The following is a 5874-nucleotide window of genomic DNA, read 5'->3' on the forward strand; positions in this document are numbered from 1 at the left end:
TTTGATTTACTTTTGTGACTTCCCTATCTGGGTTGATATCGGGTTGCTCTGTCCTGTGTTCTAGCCTTGGGTTGTTATCTGAAGTTACTGATTTTCTAACTGGAAGACTCCCTTTAGTATTTTTTTGTAATTTTGCTTTGGTTTTTGCAAATTCCCTAAACTTCTGTTTATCTGGAAATACCCTAATTGTGCCATCATATTTGAGAGACAGTTTTGATGGATTATGTAATTCTTGGTTGGCAGCTGTTTTCCTTCAAGGCTTTAGATATGTCATCCCATTGCCTTCTTTCCTGCATGGTTTCTGCTGAGTAGTCGGAGCTTATTCTTTTTTACTCTCCTTTGTAGATGACTTTTCGTTTATCCCTAGCTGCTCTTAAAATTCTCTCTTTATCTTTGGTTTTGACAAGTTTGATTATAATATGTCTTGCTGACTTTCTTTTGGGAGCTACCTTATTTGGGGTTCAATGAGCATCTTGGATAGATATCTTGTCATCTTTCACAATATCAGGGAAGTTTTCTGCCAATAAATCTTCAACAATTCTCTCCGTATTTTCTGTTATTCCCCCCGTTTTGATACTCCAATCACTCGTAGTTTATTCCTCTTAATAGAGTCCCACATAATTCTTAGGGTTTCTTCACTTTTTTTTTTAATCCTTTTATCTGATTTTTCCTCAAATAAGTTGATGTCAATGCTTTATCTTCAGTCTCACTAATTCTGACTTCCATTGCCTCAATTCTGGTCCTATGACTTTCTATTGGGTTGTCTAATTGTGAAATTTTATTGTTAGTCTTCTGGATTTCTGATTGCTCGCTCTATGGATTCTTGCAGCCTGTTAAATTTGTCATTGTGCTCTTCTCTAATCTTTTTAATTTCCTCCATTGTATGTTTGCATTTTGCTTAATTTCCTTCCTAATTTCTTGAAGAGTTCTGTATATTAATCTTTTGTATTCTGCCTCTGGTAATTCCATGAAATTTTCCTCCTCTGGAAAATTTCTAGATTCTTTATTTTGGGGGCTTGCTGAAGCCATCATGGATTGCCTCTTTGTGTTGTTTGATATTGACTGTTGTCTCCGAGCCATCAAGTTATTATATTTATTTATTTTATGTTTGCTTACTGTGTCTTAGCTTCTTGTTTTGTTTTGGTATGCCCAAATAGGGTGCTCTTTTGAGCTAGTTTGATTATTGGCACCTTTGAAGTTCTAATGTCCTGTCACCAGGTGGTTAGATCTGTTACTAGGTATGTGAGCTCAGGAGTCCACCCACTCCTCCTGTATGGATTCAGCTCAGGGGCCCAGGTAGAGAGCCCAAGTGTGTGGTGTATGTTGTCACTTACAGTCCCAGACAGGCATGGGTGATTTGTGTAGGCACAAGCATCTGGCTGCACAGGGGAACACACTCTGAGCAAGGCAGGGGGCTGATGGCCACCCCTGAGTGTCCAGGAGGAAGGCATGTGCCTGTTCCCTAGAGTGCATAGGTGGGTCAGTTTTGCAGCCTGACTATGAGCATCTAATGCTGTTGGCTGTAAGGAGTGAGGCACACCTCTTATTCATGGGCCCTTCTTGCAGGTGGTTAGGTGGCATGGGTGGAGCCACCAGTCCTGAGGCCCCTGACGTGGGTAGTTGAAGACCCTGTTTAGTGGGCAAAGCAGTGTCAAATGTCATGAACCTGCCACTTCACAGCTGAAACATTTGAAGTTAGAGTTCTGGTATATACCCTGTTGCACTGCAGTAATGAGGGCCTACACTGTTGAGATGGTCCCACACAAGCCTATGCAGGGGGAAAGGCACTCAGAGTCCGTGGATGCCTTATGTTTGTGTCTAGGCAAAGGAGGTGTGCCTACCCTGGGTTCCTGGCTTAGGAGAGCTGGCAGTTTATTTTTTCCCATTTGTTAATTTGTTCATTCTCCAAGGCAGGGAGAATGGTCCAGGCGTGTGACGGATCCTACTTCCAGCCCAGCGGCCTCTGCAATTGCTGAAGCCAGTCCAGGATCCAGTGCAGAGCAGGGAGCAGGGCGGTAAATGGGAGAGAGGCTTTTCCCTGAGGGGGATGTTTTTGATCTGCATGGTATGCTGTGTGCAAATATTTATCTTTGGCTGAGGGCTGCTTCTCACTGGTTCTGGGTGGCCGTGTAGAGTCTCTGGTGCTGGGTCTCTCCCAGTGCAGAAAACGTACCTCCTGAGCACCACCACTTGCCTGCCTCACCACTCCCCTCCAAGCTGATAAGGCCTGAAGGGCTCAGGTTCTCGCTGGGTCAGGTCTGGCAACTCCTCTCTGCTTTCGAACTATCTCTCCCCCCACACTGCCACTCATTCCAGTTCCACAACTCTGCCTTTGATGTTCAGGGCTTCCAGATTGCCATATATAATCAAATCACTTGTTTTTTTGGGTCTTTGTTTAAGACGGTCCACCAGAATCGTGTAACTACTCTGCCATCTTGGCCCCTCCTCCAAAAAGGTTCTTCTTTTACAGCAGTTTAATCAACATTTCATCAACAGCTACTGCAATAAAGTTTCTAGAAGGCTTCCATGAACACTGTAGAATCACCCTTGGATCTGAAGGGCTATATATGAGCCATAAGGCCCCTGCTTGGTTGATATGTATTTGCTAGTGCTCGTTTGTCTATTTCATTAAGCTCGACTACAATAAAAAAAGAATGTATTTTATATATAATTTATATAGAGATAACGTCTCCAGTGACTTTCAAAATTAGATATAATTCTAGTTTTTCAGATACCCAAATACTTTATGATTTCCTAATAAGAATTTTCCCAAGATAATGTTTTAGCATGAATAATTTTTCTGTGTGAAATGTTATGTTAATGGATTTTCTAAAAGGTATTTTCGTCTATACTCTAAAAGTATTACATAACATTAGAGTTTTCATTTCTTCTTTTTTTTTGCCTTGTTAAAATTAAGTTAAAATTGTTAGTATCTTAAAATTATACCCAACCATCACTAAAGTATAAGAACTGAGATCACATTAGACTTCCAAGTGTATTTATTTATCCAAGTAAACATATTCATGTATATAGTTATTTCAATAGATAATATATGTAATGTGATTTCAAAACAAAGAAATGTACAAATGTGAATGCAGAGAAAAGTCTATGTTTTTCACACCCAGTCCTTCATTTTCTCAGAGGCAACCACTGGTACCAGATGATGTTTATCTTTCCAGAGATATTTTGTAAAACTATAAATGAATAAATACAGAGATCTAGAATATTTTTCTAACAAATGCAAAAATCAGTATATTCTTATTTGTATACATGTCTAATAAGCATCTTGCCATACTTAACCAAAATTTTCTCCAAAACCTTCCTGTCATCTCGCTAGTGCAAAAGTAGCACCCATACCCACTTCTGGACATGTCCTCCTGCATTACTCTCTTTTATATTGCCTACAGAAATTCTTAGTATTTGAGATCGTTGTTACTGTTTGTTGCCTTTGAGTCATCTCCTATTCATAGTGACCCTGTGTATAACAGAAAGAAACATTGCTCAATCCTGCGCCATCCTAATAATAGGTATGTTCAAGCCCATTGTTTTTTCATACATTCCACATTCCAAAAAAAGATTTTAAAAGGTTACGTTTTAAAATTAATTAGTTGATTTGTTTCCATATGTATTGCCTGTCTGCTACTATTAGTCTATAAACTGCCTGAAGACAAAACCACTGAAATCCCTAGTACCTAGAACAGAGACTAGGGCCTAATAAGGACTGACTCTTTTCTACCTATTTACCTCAGTTAACAGTATATCTCAAATATCATGCAGTCCCATAGAAAATATTTTTAATTGACTACATAGCATTGCATTGTATGAATGCACCACAGTTTACTTTACTAGCTACCTAACAATGGATATCGAGGTTGTTCATATTGTTTTTGCTAAGACAAAAAAGGCTGCAATGAATATACTGGCATACATTTTATTTATTTATATATAAGTGTATGTGATGTTTAATTTTATGTGTCAACTTGGTTAGGCTGTGGTTCCCAGTTGTTAGGTCAAACACTAGCCTAGCTATTGCTATGAAGGTATTTACATGTGATAAACATTTAAATCAGTTGATCTCAAGCAAAGCAGACTTTCTCTCCCCCCATAATGAAGGTGAGCCTCATCCAATCAGTTGATGGCCTTAAGAGCAAAAACAGGTTTTCCAAGGGAGAAGGATTCTGCCTCAAGGCTCATAGCTATCTTGCCAGAGTCTCTAGTTCAAAGCTGGGCCTCTGGACTAACCAGCCCCCATATTTGCATGAGCCAGTTCCTTAAAATTTCTCTCTCTCACTCTCTCTCTCTCTATATATATGTAGTTGGTTCTGTTTCTCTGGAAAACCCTGACTAATACTAAGCACAACTGTTGGATACATTCCTAGAAGTAGAATTGCTGAATTGAAACGTATGTGTATTCTTATGTTGATATAGTTTGCCAAATTACTCTCTCAAGAGATTTTTCCAATTTAAATGTCCTACAACAGTGTATGAGAATGAGTGTTCTCATAGATTCTCATCAATACTATGTGGGTAAAATAGTGTTTTAATTTTTATTTTTCTTATGATGAGTTTGTGAATATTTTTAAACATTTAAAAATCAATGTACTTTTTGTTATTGGTCTTTTACATATTATTTTATTAACAGTTTATTGATTTATGGACGTTGATTACTATTAGAGTGAATAAAATAGCCTTTGTTTTCTCTTTTGACTAGATTTTAGACTTTTTCTATATGCCAACAATTTTAATTTTTCAACAGACCAATCACTTTTTTCTTTAATGAATGTTCAGTTTACTTTTGTGTTTAGAGAAGATATTCCTTTTCAAGATCATGACAAATAGGTACTGTATGTTTTCTAGTATTTATTTTATGGCTTCTGTGCTTCATTTTTTATTTTTTTTACTATAATTTTTACTCATTCAAAATTTATCTCCATGTAAGAAATATAAGAATCCATTTTTTACCCACATGGCTAGTCCATAATCCGAGTTCTATTTATTGAATAATATTTCTTTTCCAGCCAATGTGGAATTTCATTTTTATTCCTCTATGAACTAAACTCATATAGATAGATAGAGATTGAACGACGTATGTATGTATATTTGTATGGTTCCCCCCATGTATCTCTGGGGGCTTGCATTTGCTGTGATGCTGGAAGCTATGCCACCAGTATTTCAAATACCAACAAGGTCACCCATGGAGGACAGGTTTCAATGGAGTTTGCATACTAAGATAGACAAAGAATAAGGACCTGGAAGTCTACTTATTAAAAAAAAAAATTGGCCAGTGAAAACCTTATGAATAGCCACAGAACATTGTCTAGTGCAGTGCCAGAAGATGAGCTCCTCAGGTTCGAAGACACTCAGAATACAACTAGGTAAAAGATGCTTCCTCAAAGTAGAGTTTGCCTTAATGACATGGATGGAGTCAAGCTTTCAGGACCTTCATTTACTGATGTAGCATGACTCAGAATAAGAAGAAACAGCTGCAAACATCCATTAATAGTTGGAATGTGGAATGTTCAAAGTATGAATCTAGGAAAATTGGAAGCCATCAAAAATGAAATGGAATGCATAAAGGTTGATATCCTAGGTATTAGTGAGCTGAAATGGACTGGTATTGGCCATTTTTAATCAGACAATCATATGGCCTACTATGCAGAGAATGATCGATTTAAAAGGAATGGAGATGCATTCATTGTCAAAAGGAACATTTCAAGATCTGTCCTGAAGTCCAGTGCCATCAGTGATAGGATAATATCCATATGTCTACAAGGAAGACCAGTGAATACAACTATTGTTCAAATTTATGCACTGAATACTAATGCCAAGGATGAGGAAATTGGAGAGTTTTACCAACTTCTGCAGTCTGAAATT

This window comes from Trichechus manatus, unplaced genomic scaffold (assembly GCF_000243295.1).
Source record: "Trichechus manatus latirostris isolate Lorelei unplaced genomic scaffold, TriManLat1.0 scaffold00012, whole genome shotgun sequence".
NCBI lineage: Eukaryota > Metazoa > Chordata > Mammalia > Sirenia > Trichechidae > Trichechus > Trichechus manatus.